At 35.6% G+C, this 14840-nt stretch overlaps 1 protein-coding gene across 1 annotated transcript in view; it reads left to right on the forward strand.

Annotated features, from left to right (window-relative positions):
- Positions 1-14840, forward strand: part of LOC145664677 (uncharacterized) — a 47031-nt gene that overhangs the window by 5708 nt on the left and 26483 nt on the right. The gene's annotated exons all lie outside the window — the stretch shown is intronic.

The raw sequence follows: 14840 nt of genomic DNA on the forward strand, positions 1-14840 counted from the left end.
TTTTATATAAGTTCTATTTTTCCGTTATGTTACGCCATTAAAGAACCGGCTTTTAATATACATAAGGAAATGTACAGATGAATTGAAAACTAGAACCACAATATGCTTACCATTTTCGAAAGTATTACACATAACTTCTTAACTCAAACTGATGTTATGACGTAAATTTCATTCATAAACATCTTTATTGAGCTTTCATTAACTTCTAATTTTCTTTGGTGTTGTGTTAACAAAATACAGGCTATAATCAACGCATACTTTCAAATTTTTAGTTTTAACAGGGTGGGCACTCACCTGGAAAACCGGGAAAAGTCAGGGAATTTTTTTAATTCTGGAAAAGTCAGGGAATTTTGATGGAAAACATGGAATTTTTACTCGGGGGAAAATTTACGTTCTGCTGTATTCATAGCCATTTAGCCGGTTTATTTATATACAAAATAGCTTTGGTCGCTGGGGGCTTCGCCCCCAGATTTCTCCTTCGTTCCAGGTTTCGTTTATCTAACTCTGCTGGTTTGGGCTGCGCATACTTTCTTCATATTCTTTTGTCATTTAGTGCTGCCCATGAATTGAGCTGGAGCGAAATCGGGACCATTTTGTAATTAACACACTTGTTTAGTTCGATGGCTGCTTGATTTTCAGAATTCGCTCGGGGCTGCGCCCCTGCATCCCGTTTTGGTAGTCACGTGATTAATATAAAGGCTAAACGATAGTTGAGTATTTCTGCCGGAAGAGTTCCGAATGTGTGTCGAATTCCACAAAATGTGTGGAATTTTGGTTAATGCGTGTATTTCTATGTGGAATCAAAAACTGTGTGGATTCCACATGCATTTATACTCAGTGGCGGCAGTACTGCAAGATCTTGCAAGTTCACCTTCAGATCCAATTCTTCTTGATATTGGAAGTTGTGGGCTGCATACTATGAATTGTGCTTTTAAAGCTGCCATGCAAGCAACAGGTTGGAAATTAGAATAATTCCTAAGGGCGTCTTATAATTTATTCAAAGACGTTCCAGCTCGTCGTGCAGATTACATAAGATGCACAAGGTCTTCTGTGTTTCCGAAAAAAATTTTGCAGCATTAGATGGACAGAAAATTCAGTCGTTGCTTGCCGGGCGATGTAAATATTACCGAACGTAAAGAAATACGTACAGTGGGCTGTTGATGAGAAGAAAGTACCACAGTGCAAAAGCTTTGATACTGTAAGACATTTCACAAATGATAACCTGCTTGGTGCAAAACTTGGCTTTTTCACAACATTAACAAAAACTGTTGAACCTTTCCTGCGTGAATTTCAGGGAGAAGCTCCATTAGCTCCTTTCCTTTACAACTTGCTCCAGGCCATAGTATTGTCTGTTGCAGATCGTTTTGTGAAAGATAGTGTTTTTGAAGGCCGGCCATTGGTTAAGATTGATTTCAATAATAGCGAAAACTTAAAGCCAGCCAAGTTTGTAAACATTGGGTACACATCAAAGGATGCTATACGAAAAACCAATACCGTATCGGATAGACAGACTCTTGAATTTCGACAAGACTCGCGCAGGATGTCAGAAATTCATACTGAAAATAATGGACAGGTCACCTCTAAAATTCAACCTGGCAAGAGCAATTTCTTTCCTGGATCCAAGTGTGTTTGTTATGGATGACATTGTAGCTGCAAAGAGATTGTCCAATTGCCTAGAAATTGTAGTATCCAAAAATTGGATTTTAAGAACATTAGCTGATGAAATCCAAGGTGAATTCAAAGTTTTTGCTAAAAATCCTCTTGTATTGGAAGCAATGAGGAATTATGACAGGAAAAGTAAGAGATTAGATGACCATTGGATGGAGATGCTGCATTTAGGCGCATGCTCAATACATATGACTGATTTTGTGAAATTTCTCCTCATTTTATCTCATGGAAATGCTGGTGTGGAGAGGGGATTTTCAATCAACAAAGAATGTTTAATTGAAAATCAAAGCGAGTTGAGTCTAATTGCACTCAGGCAGGTACATGATAAAATTTCAGCTGTGGGTGGTATTGATAAGTTTCCAATTACAAAGAGGGTTGTCCATGCTGCCCGCAATGCTCATGGAGTATATGTTGAGTCTGAGGAATCAAGAAGAGCAAGAGAAGAAACAGAAGAAGAGAAATGCCATTAAGGATAAAGTTATTGAACTCGAGGCGAAGAAAATGAAGTTGTTGAATGATGTCAAGGAGAAACTGTCTGCAATTGATGAGATTATTGGTTTGAAGTCTTAAAACATTTAAGTGGATGTGATCTTAACTTCAGTTTGATTTTAGTGAACTGCAAATCTGTGATTTGAGGTTTTAAAACGTTTCAGTAAAGTAGTGTTCGTTCCAGTAATTTGTGTTTTAGTAGTGGACTGTAAGTCTGTGCACTTTTGTGACTAGTATTAAGCTTAAGATTGGAAAGCGATAGGGATAGATATTCCTCTTCTCGTCCTGTGCAGCAGTTGGTTACAGTGGAGTGGAAACACACAGGAGAATTGAAAATTAGGCAAGTAAGTGATTAAAATTAGACTATTTATCTTCGCTAGTGTTTTTTGTGATTCTTTTTTAAATAATGATCCTCTAGTCCACATTGCATTTCACTTGTAGCTTCTGTTTAAGCTTTGAAAAACAATGATATACCAATTTTAGATATCTCTAGAAATTTTCTGGAAAACCGGGAAAATTTCTGGAAAAGTCAGGGAATTTTGAAATTCCAAATGAGTGGCCACCCTGTTTAATACTCTTAAACTTGGCCTAAATTAAGAAATATTCATATTTAATGTATTTTAGCTGGACAATATGCTTTCAAGTACATAATTAAAAGTAGTGGTTGCTCCTGAGGGAAGTCACAAAGTTAAAAAATTAAAGTTTTCTTGCTTCAAAGTAAGGGGTAAAAGTAATCTAATGGACTTAGAAGATGCAGGCCCGAATGGGAACACTATTGTGGGACTCCCGGTTCCAGAAAAACAAGAAATCGCATTAAGATTATATCATCCTCGTATTCATTGAGGTGTCATATCATTTAATAGGCCTATTTTTTCATCGGAAGTTGGAAACGTAAAGAAATAAAGAAACTATTGCAGAATTAACTTTAGAAAATATTGCTTTTAATACAAACTATTTACTCCCTCAAATTCTAGATAGAGGCCAACAAGCTATACGCTCCCTTGTTTATGTTCATGGATGTACATGTATTACAATATGTTATTGTATTTCACAAGCCAAGAGTAAGAGCCATCCAACAGTCTGATGATCACTTGGCCGAGGGACCCGCGAGCAGAATGTATTAATTGCATGTATTACTTGCAGAATTTAGTCATAGGAGCCACACTGGTTTCCACAGGGGAACATTATGCTGCTAAGACGAATAGTAGATTACACTCTAGCGCGGGACCCGACTGGGAACAATCGGTCCAATCCGCTGAAGTCCGGCCCTGATTGTTGTATACGACAATTAATATAGTAGGGAAGTTTTCTTCTTTTAGTTTGAAGCAACAAAAAGTCTTTTAATTTTTATCCGTGTTACTTCTCTTACAAGCCCCCTTCGATTAAAAGTACATTTTAAAAAATTTAGAAAATATTTTTCTACTTTTCCTTCTCTATATATATAAAAGTTTTGCTCTAGAGGTATACACTACCAAAATTTCTCAAAAATCTCTAATTTTTAGTGCTTTGATTAGCACATCCCTGTAGGATAGGCCGGAACTCCTGCAAGTATTACTGGAGCCTATGAGACCATTGACATTGCAATACCCTCTGAAGTACTATTATTTCGTTGTGTTACATTCAAACCGATATAAAGGGATCAGAGAAAGTTCCCTTTTACCTTTTGGTTTGCTTTTAGCTTCCGCAGAGATAGCTGTTTTATTATAAAATGGTTTTAACAAACACTTAGTCACTGATATCAGATCCTGTAATACAAATACAAATACAAATTCCTTTACGAAACGTTTAGCAGATTTTCGGGAAAAGTTTAGCTCTTGTTATTATAAGTTCTGTAATTTCACGAATGTTGAATACCTGTAATGTCTTCCTAAATTTCTACTTCTAATTTTACTTCTAAAGCTGTCTTCTCACAAAAATATAAATATATAAAAAATTAAAACCTAAGAATCTGTGTGTTAGTTAAAAACAAGAGATATCTATGCGTAATGTGGGTGTTGGACATAAGCTCACCGACAGTCTCATATTACAGGGATGGACAAAAGCTCACCGATAGCAAACATAAGCTTCCTTGAAGGACTTGTAATAAAATTCACCGAATATTGAAATTCAGGTGTTAGTTACTTCCTAAGCAGAAAATGGAGCTACTATCTTATATGACTATCTACCAGGTATAAAAAAAGAACAATAATAAGGACGTTGCGGAGTTGCGTTGTATTAAACCTGGGCAGACTACAATTACAAATAGGCCAAATAACTCGGTAGAAAGTAGAGCTACTAATGTCGTATAGCTAGAGATGCAAAAAAGCCGGCTTTTTTGAATCTATGGTTTTTTTCACATAAAAAGCCGGCTTTTTTGGGAAAAAAACGAGAATTTTGGAAATTTTGGCTTTTTTCAACTTCATGATTTTTCTATCTGAATAGCTTTCTTATAGTATATTCTATAGTTAGATAAGAATTCCATGACCTGAATGTGATATTTCGCTCTGAAATTCACCATCAAGATGGATGGAGCACGTGTTTTACGAATTAAAGCTAACATGAAGAATGTAGTATTTGAGGGTAATTTTAGAGGCTATTTAACTTTATTTTAACTTTTGAGTTATCGACATCTCTTTTCTTCTCTAGTTTGTCATCCGTGTTTCATTTCTAGAGCTTTTAGTACTCTAGCTTCTAGCGCAAAAGTTAAACTTGCCCGTTTTTCTATTTATCCGTCAAAGCGTACGTTTTTCAATATATCCGTCAAGCCGTACTTCCATATTTCTGTTATACTGTAGCTGTGAAGTGATTTAGCAATAATTTTCCGAACACAACCTTGAATACCAATTTATACAAATAATCAGTAGCGGATTTAGAAAAGTACTTTAGGAGGGTTTTTTCTGATTGTTTCGTTTCCTAAAAAGTCCTAATTTTATTTGGGAAGTGCTTGAAGTTTATGAGTACAGGCATAATATTTCGTTTCGTTTATATGTTTAGCAATAATCTTCCGGATACAACTTTAAAAATCATTTTATACTGAGAATCAGTGGCGGATTTAGAAAAGTATTTTGGGAAGGGTTTCTTACTAATGTTTAGTTTTTTTAAACATTCGTAATTTTTATTTGACGGGAGCTTAAAGTTTATGAGTAAAGGCATAAATAATAGATATTTCGTTTGTTGCAGACATTCCGTAACTTTGGGGAACGGGCTTCAGTCCGAAAAACCGCCCCCTAACCTTCGCAAAACCGTCACTGCTGGTAATTAGTAATAATAACGATTTAAAAACAAAAAAGGAAGTCGCCCAACTCACAGTACACGCACTATTTCTACATTCATAGATGGAATGAAGAAAAGCTTTGTCAGAATGGTTGAATCCCGGACTTCCCGATAGAAGCGCAAAAGCTAATCACTCAGTCATGTTTGTTGTGGAGTTGTATTTAGCTTAACTTAAATATATTCCGTAGTTTTTTTTTTTGGGGGGGGGGGGAGTTCCGTAATGATATGTTGAATCCCTCTTGTTAAAAATTCAGAAAACTTGAGGATTGGGTAAACTGTGATGGTGGTTCTATAAAACTTAACTGTAGAATTTCAAGAATATACAGAACCAAAAGCTCTAGATGTGCACAGCCTTTAAGTGTATCATATAAATCTAAGTATTTCTCTTATGTTTTATTTTAATTTTATTTTGTTTCAAAAAGAGGGTATGGAATATTTTGAAGTAAAAATACTACATACTATTTTGCTAGTTATTTGTGTATTCTTTAAAAAGAAGTGTTTACTTTTAGGGTTGGCTGGTTTACACCAACTTTTTTTTTTTTTAATAACTGGTTTAAACCACAAAAATAAAAAGAATGAAAAATGCGAATCGTGTGAACTTCATGGTAACGTTTCCAGATATCAAACCACCTGCAATAGTTTTATTTCCCTTTCACCTTTTAATCAAGGTGTCCTATGTTCAATTCTCGGTCGAACCACAAACCTTCTTTCATGCGTAACCCAAGTAGCGGTTCGGATGTCAGTTTAAGCGAAAGTCTTCTCCTTGATAACCTCGGTATTTCGTAAGGATGTTAAGCCTAAATATACGAAACAAACCAAATTGTATATTTCTGCATGCCTAAATGCGTGTTGTTTTATAAAGAAGCCAATATTGCTTAAATATATTGATAGAAATTGGCAAAATTTATCGATTGCCTACGTAGCTTCCAACATTAGCTTGGATTGGACTTTCAATGATATCTACGTATCGGTACTAAATTTGTAATTTAATACCTCAGTTTTAGGGTACTGATTATGGTACGTTGACCTTTAAATTTTACATGCAAAGCAATAACAGGATTTTCCCGTTATTGTCTTACATTTCAAGTAATGACGGGATTTTCCCAATGGCTAGGGCGGGAGATTCTCAACTTAAGAAATTTACTGACCGCACTTCTTTAAGCTTATGGGAGTTCTTCCGGCATAACCCCGCTGTTGCATAATAACATCAAGGCGAAACAAACTTATTTCTGTGAATATGTAATATAAATACATAAAGCAAAAAATCTAAGTCAAAAAAGCCTGGTTTAAACCAAAAAAGCCTGGTTTAAACATCCCCCCAAAAAACGGGTTTTTGGCATTTTCAAAAACAACCACGATTCTTGCCAACCCTGCTTACTTTTGTATATAGGAGGTTAAAAAATTCTTATTATATACATTGGTTAATCCTGTGGAATTCATAATGTAAATATGTTGAAGAAAAATTGTTTGAAATATTTTTTCGAAATTCATAGTTTATTTTCGATGTTTTATATTATTATCAGCATCAGCCACTAATTAAATGATTTTTTGTGTTATAGAGAAGCGATACAAAGTCTGTTTTATCAATTTAAAGCAGTATTTTGAAAAAAGCCCAAAATTTCCCAAGCAAAAAAGCAAAGCAGAAAAAACCGAGTTTTTTTCCAAAAAAGCCGGTTTTTTTCCGAACCCTTGCATCTCTACGTATAGCACAGATATCAGAATAAAATAGGGATTTGCAAGTTTAATGTGTGAAACATGGGAGACAGTAAGCCTAATTTTGGCCCTGGAAATTTTCGAACCAAATTTTTCTTATAAGCCTGACAATTCATCAACTGCATAAAATAATTTCATGATAAGGCATGAGTACTTACATAATAGAATTTGTTTGCTAACAGGACTGTTTTTTACGAAATCATCATACTCAGATATATTTAGGCTTTGCTTCTTAGTGCTGCCGTCGTGCTTGCAGACTAACACTCAAACAAGTTTCTTATTTACTAACACTAAGCTTTTTTTTTTTTTTTTTTGTTCATAAGTTGTTTTGATTGTAGTAAATAAGAAAGAGATTCATTTAATGAGTATTGGTCTGCAAGTGTGATGACAGCCTTAAGACTTGAACTCTGCAACACTCTTAATATTTTATTCTGATGTCTGATAACTCCTGTATGACGTTAGTCATATAGTCTATTTTCTATTGAGAAACTAGGCCTACTAGTAGTCAAAGCCCAGATTTAAATATCAGGAGCATTTTATTTCAAGTCCCACGTTTAATACATTAAACCCTGCAACATTTTTATTATTTTATTTTTATATCTGACAACTGATATAGAGCATTAATAGCTCTATTTTCTACTGAATTAGGCCTATTGCTAGTCAAAGTCTAGATTTTAATACCTCTTTATACCCATCATATACCCGCGAGCCCAATTAAGGCAAGTGAGCGTGAACCCGGGTGAGCGCAAGCCTATTGGAGAGAAGTGAGCGCGAGCCCGAGTGAGTGCGAGCCCAGTTGGGAGAAGTGATCGCGAGCGCTAGTGATCGCAAGTCCAGTTGAGACAAGTGAGTGCGAGCCCAGTTGGGAGAAGCGAGCGCGAGTGAGTGCGAGCCCAGTCCAGAGAGATGAGCGCGAGCCCGAGTGAGTGCGAGCCCAGCTGAGACAGGTGAGCGCGAGCCCGAGCGAGCCCAGTGGAAAATGGCCACCTTTGGTGTAGATATCGTTGTTAGAATAGCTTGAGCAGAAAGGGTCTTGAGATACTGTAGCATACTTATTAAATGTGTTGTAGGCCATGTAGTAATTACAGGAAGCGTTATAAAAAGTTGACATATTCTCAGATGTAAGGGTTATAATGTACCTACATAGTCTGTGATCCCGTTTATTTCTTTTATTGTCCTCAGTATAGAGATTCCAAATTAAATGCAGTTCAGGTAACATTGCTAGGGGCCGCGGTGGTTCAGTGGTAGAGCAGTTCACCTCTTTTGTATGGGGTCCTTGGTTCGATCCCATCTCGCGCCAAGTGAGCTTTGTGGTGGACACACACCGTGTGCGTGGGTTTTCTCGGGGTTTTCCCGTTTCGTCCCAGTTCATTCCACTGTTTCATTCATTTCTCATCATCGTCTCTAGCCTAGCCGATATAAACGTGGGACATAAAACTTAAGATTTCAGGTAACGTTGCTGTATTGAACTTAATATTTTATCTGGCTGTTTTTTGTGTATTAATATTCTTTATTAGAAATTGTAAGAGAAGAGATGTAAAATAAGGTCTACATAGTATGACTCCAATATGAATCTTAGGATTTAGATTTGTGGGTTTTTGATATCTAGGTATGGCCATATTAGCCCGTCACGTTTTGAGTGATGACGTCCTTCAGGAAAAGGGAAGAAAGGAAGCGGCCTGGGACCTATATGTTAGATACCATCCCTGTATTTGCCTGGTGTGAATGAGGAAAACCTAGTAGAACTTCATTCAGGATTACTGGCCTGAATGTGCACTTTTTCAACCGGCTGCCTCCACGGGGAATCGAACGCGGGACCGCTCAATGTGAATCTGGAATTGAATATAGTATTGGATTGAAAAGGACAATAAACTGCTCCTTTACCATCAGCACACGACGTAAGAATACATTTTACAATATGATTAATGTTTAAGACTCATTGAGCGGAACAAAATGATATGGTTGAGTTTAAGGAGGCGCTTACCTCTGGTGTGTGGTGTTCCTGTTTCGATCCCCGGCCAGGTATGTTTGGGTGAACGACATAGTGTCCGTGTGTTTTCTTGAGGTAGTTCCAGGTTCACATTCCACCAATTCTCCCATCATTTTCTTTAACTCAGCGTTAGACGCGTACGTTTGTGTTGCACATTTGGGCGCGTGGGTGGCAGGTGTCACCCACCCATTAAAATGTATCAAGTTTATTTGATAAAATGTTAATTACAGGTTATAGATTTGGTTGTACACCAGAGTTTGAAAAACCCAGGTTTTTTGAAAAAGCCCAACCCACCTGGACCCATATGGGTTTTTCGGGTATTTTTTTCTTTTTTTTTTTTTTCAAAATAATTCAATGTCTCTTGGGTAAAAGTTTTAAAATGTGATTTATATTTCAAGATTATCATTGTCAGAACTTGCAACGATTTTCGATTCACTGCTGTTTTGAAAACAATTGGCCACCATTTTGAAATTTATGTTGGATCGCCGCCAAAATATATACAGCTAATTTAGAATATCTCGTGCTTCTATTAGGAGGATTTCAACTTAAAAGACTGAAAGGTGTACCCTGTAGTATGTGTGGTACAGACAGACGAACGAACACATGTAGATCGAATCATCCTAGGAACCTCAGTGACCTTCGCCAAATATGAACACCAAATATATTAATTTAAAACGAAGATATAATTCATGTTTTCTAAAATAAATTGTTTTATTGTTGAAGTTCACTTCCGATGCATTCTGCATTCAATTAAGGGAATTTCCCGAGCACTTGTTGCACGACGTTCTTTCCAAAAAATTTATTTAAAACAATTAACAAAGATATAATTCATATTTTATAAAGTAAATGTTTCAAAATGTCTTAAATAAAATTAAATATCTTCCAGCGTAAAATAAATAGTTTTATTGTTGAAGTATTCAGTTCCGATGTTTTGTGCGTTCAATTGCCGGAATTTCCCGAGCACTTCTTTCGCGACTTTTTTTTCTTTCTTCGAAAATGCAGCTTTCTTTAATGTACATCGAAACATCCACTAGTACAGAAGTTTTAATTCAGCACTTGAAATAGTAAGTGTTAGGTAGTTTTCGGAACTCTGAACATTAAGCTTCGTAAATTTGACAAGAATTTTTACGCTATTGCTGGTGTTGATTCTACAGAATGCTTATTTGAAGAGTAGCAATAAATAACTGAACTAAACTGTTGTTGGAAAACCAAATTTTACTGAAGAATACTTGTGTTACCATCAAAGAAGATAAAAAAATAATACTAATAGTTTTACTAATGCACTACATATTTATTGGTAGTACCGGCACCTATGGCCTTAAACCCATCAAACGTATGAGGGATGACGTCCCTCAACGTGGCCGAGTCGGCGAGCATACTATTCACAGAAAATATTTTCTAAAATATAAAATTGCGTATTTTACGTTAATTAAGCTATAAACATAATCCGTATATTAATTTGTTCTATAATTATCTCAAACTAAGGTAAGGTTTCTTTTATTCATTCAGTGCATTCAGAACTTTTATAAAGGTCTTATGTTGAATGTTGTATACCTTAACGTGAAAGCATCTAATTCTCCCAAGGAAAAGTCTAAAATCTGATAAAAATAACTTTCAATGTGATCACCTTAGTTGTACCGATAATGTGTTAACAAAAAGCTGAAAAACCAAGGTGGGTTTCAAGTTTTTTTTTTTTTTTTTTTTTTTTTTTGAGTTGTGTACAACCCTATTCTGTACAACACAGTGTTCTACTGAATATAACGGACTTTCGTTTCATTACTATTATACATTCTAAGCATGTTACACAAATATTCTCCATATACCCATCTCTTACATTTCAAGCATCAATTCCGTGTAGTTTTGTCTTCTTCCACAAGCATTGCAACGTCCTCTCGAGCCTGATGGTTTCTCAAGATAGACAATTCTCTCGTCCTCAACACCAAATAACAGTCGAATCGGTTCCTCTTCCTAATTTTCACTGGAAATTTGGGGATATAGCATCGGCGTTGTATCGAGAGGTTTAATTATTTCCCAGACGATATCCTCCGAAAAAAGCTTCTTCGTGACAATAGAGGTGAACTGGTTTTGAATTTCAGTATGTAAAATGCATTAATTACGCATATATTTAGAAAATCAAAACAATATCACCATGGACCATCTCATTCCAATTCAGTGTTGTGGTTACTTGTGTTCACATGATAAATTTTATAACCACTTTCATCAGAACACACCTCCGATTCCCCCTCTTCCTCCTCAAGCCACAGCAGAACAATATTCTTATCGTCTGTCATCCGGCGCTTTAACACTTCACTTGTTACGTATATAGGCACGCAGTTGACAATTGTCACCCAAACACGCTGCTGCAGAGAGAATTCATTTCTTAGAAACAGTAGACGGGAAACAGAAGTGTACTACTGCCACCAGAACAAACATCAACAATTAAAGTTCAGCTACTGAAAGGCGCGAGTCAGAATACCAACACACACTGTTGCAAGGGTAAGACAAAAATCACTGGGTGACACCTGTCAACCACGCGCATAATCTAGGGTTAATCATTTACTCCCTTAGCCTAAAGAGTATAATCATGGGACGTTAAATTTATAAAAAAAGGAATCAATTTTCATTTCATGTTTGAGTGTGAATCCTGATGCGTATATTTCGAGATAAACTCAGTCTTTGTAAACCTAAAAGTTAATGGTTGTACGATACTCATGCCACCTATATTAAGATATAATCTCGTCAGGCTTTTCATTACGACACTGGTAAGACAACAGTATAACCTAAAACTATCGCTAACTTTTAAGCTTTATTTTCTGTGTAATTATCACACTGCCCAATGATAAAGGCACACATCAAGCTGAACAAAACAACATGCTCGGGGGTAAATTTTTATGTGTAGTTTTCGAAACATTTTTATGGTGTAAAGAAGTATGTCGTTAGTAGCCCATGTTATAAAGCTGATTATATCTATTGTTCTTGATTGCTTACCAGCGACACACGTATTTCTTGTAAGAATACGCTTCCTCACTTCGTACTTTAGCGTTTCAATAGTACTTTGGCATTATTCAATGTTAAGGATTCGGATACTGGCCATGGCAAGAAGCTTTCATTAATTTAAATAGTGTGAGTTAAATTTGTGAAGTTACTTGATATTATTTATGGATGACTATAACTGTTTTCAGCATATCTTGCATATTTTGAGCTGCTATGCACAGGACGCATTATCACAAATCAACATTATAATTAGTAGGTAATGACAGTGAGTAGGAAATAAATTCATATTGCAAATTTTACCTCGTTGTTACCTGAATTAACAATTGTCCGTATTTTCTTCTGCTATATTTCGAAGATAGTGTTGTTTGTAAATTTTACGTGTTTCCGTTTCTTCGTACGTTGAGCATTCATAAAAGTGCCTTTCTTCTTAATACGTTAAGAGCTGTACTTGCCAGAACATTTAGTACACTTGAATAGTAAATTTAAATACATTATACTTTTAGTGATCGTCAGTCTTTTACTTAACTGATTTTTAAAGACAACTTGTTACCTTTGTCATCAGAGGTACAATAAAATAAGTATTGGTAACCCTGTACTTCCGTTGTTCTTAACCTCTGATGGTAAAGCCAGTAATTCACGTTACTTGCGTGGAATATATATCAAATAGATGTTCACTTAATTAATGTTAACCAACAAGCTACCTTATATACTACAAGTTTGCCTAGGCCAGAAGCAATGGCGTGGCCCTATAATTCAGCTTTTTTGAAGGCGAGATAGTATGGTCATCATGTTCAGATTCGAGCTGACTTTGCCTTACCAACAGATTTACCTACACTGATCGAAGATGACCATCGAACAATCTCTATAAAGTTTGTATGTTTCTTCATCTCCATGTCTTACCCGCATAGTGGTTGTCCTAGTTTCTATACTTAACTCAGTTCGAGTGATACTCTCGGCATATACTGTTTGCTTGTCTTTTATACCACGTGTGCCTTTCTTAACTTTTGCCACGTATCTTGGCAAACGAAGATTAAAATGTCTCACTGTGTTACTGTGTGACTATGCTTTTGTCACTGTCTTTGCATGTTTTCTGTCTTTCCTGGCAGGCGTTACTGAATTTTACAAATTAATGGGCGCAAAAAGACCTTTGTAGTGTAACGTACCCAAAACCAATATCTTACTCTTGAATTATGTTATGTGTACTCGCCAACTAGACGTGTTGTTTTTCGGAGCCCTTGTTAGTTATAAGTCCTGTCTTACATAACTTTTGTGTTACATAATTACGCGAAAAAGAGAGAAAAATGTGCAGAAGAAAATGCACACAATTCTTGAGGTAAGAGGTAAAATTTGGATCATAATTCCTTGTTCTGTATTTTTTGTTGGCGATATTTGGTAACAAAGTAGACGTTTTCGAGCCAAAGTGCTTAAGTAAAATTTACCAATATAAGACAATTGGAGACCGTCATAGTATTTCGCCAGGAATATTGTTAAATAATAATAAAACGATGCTTATGGAAATGAATTAACTCATAATTAAACTATAACTTACCTTGTAATACGTCGTGACATTCTTTACCTAAACATTTTCAACAGATTCCTATGTCTGTCTTAGCTGTATAGAACATCAACTGCTAATATAACTCACTTCTCCGGGCCTTAATGAATGAAAAAGTACGATATACTTTCATTGATACAATCTCAAATGTACACTCATGTCCAAAATGATTGTCGCATGTCTATAAATATGCTGTTATAGGAATATAATTTGATAATGAATTAACCCGGTATTTCTTATAATGTTAGTATTGTATAATCGGCAAAGACATGTATGTGGCAGATTTCATGTCAAAAGAGCAGTAAATAAGAACAATAAAACGAAAATAAAATGTTCGTGTCCATTGAGCAACATTTTGTTTTACTCATTCTAATTTTCGTATTTATAATTCTTTTCCTATGAAATTTACCACAAGTATACATTTCCCGATTATACAGATAGTATCAGTATCAAAAGTATCCTGCAAAATCATTATCAAATTATATTCTTACAACAAGACAGTTATAGATATGCGACAATCATTTTGGACATGAATGTACATCTTGAATTCCGAACATTCAATATAACGTTATGATAAATGCTGAACGGGCGTTAAACGACGTTTTTGTAATCTACTTAACCTATTATTATTGGGTATGTGTGCAGGTACCGCATCCGTCTTATTCGACCTAACACTTCATAACTGGATAAGATGTGGAAATGTAGTTACTATTTTTTTTTCTTCTTCCTTTGTCGGTGCACTTATTTGTGAAATTCGGGCTGATAAATTCCACAAACACTTTTTTTTTGGGGGGGGGGGTAGGAATCTTTTATTTTTAAGCAAATAGAAGTAAAAAAGGGGCAAATATAGGGAGTTGAAATGTTATGTTTTTCTATAATCTGTACTCATACATATACATCGTCCTGTGACAATTTGTTTTGGGAAAATCGTGCAGAGAACTATAAATGTGCTGAGGAAAGAAGTCATGATTTGGGTGTGAATCGTGGTATCTCAAAAAAGATACTACCAGGGTACCAGTATTCTTAATTTTATTTGATTGTTGGTAGATGATCAAAACAGACTCCTCTACTACCCCTTACTACGGGAAAAGCGGGAAAAAAAAGAAAAAAAAACATTGAACTCAAGGTTTTGTAAGATACAGTATCTTGTAAAATTGAAATTTTCACACCAGTTCACTC

The sequence above is a fragment of the Thermobia domestica genome, chromosome 11, assembly GCF_964235325.1.
Source record: "Thermobia domestica chromosome 11, izTheDome1.hap1.1, whole genome shotgun sequence".
NCBI lineage: Eukaryota > Metazoa > Arthropoda > Insecta > Zygentoma > Lepismatidae > Thermobia > Thermobia domestica.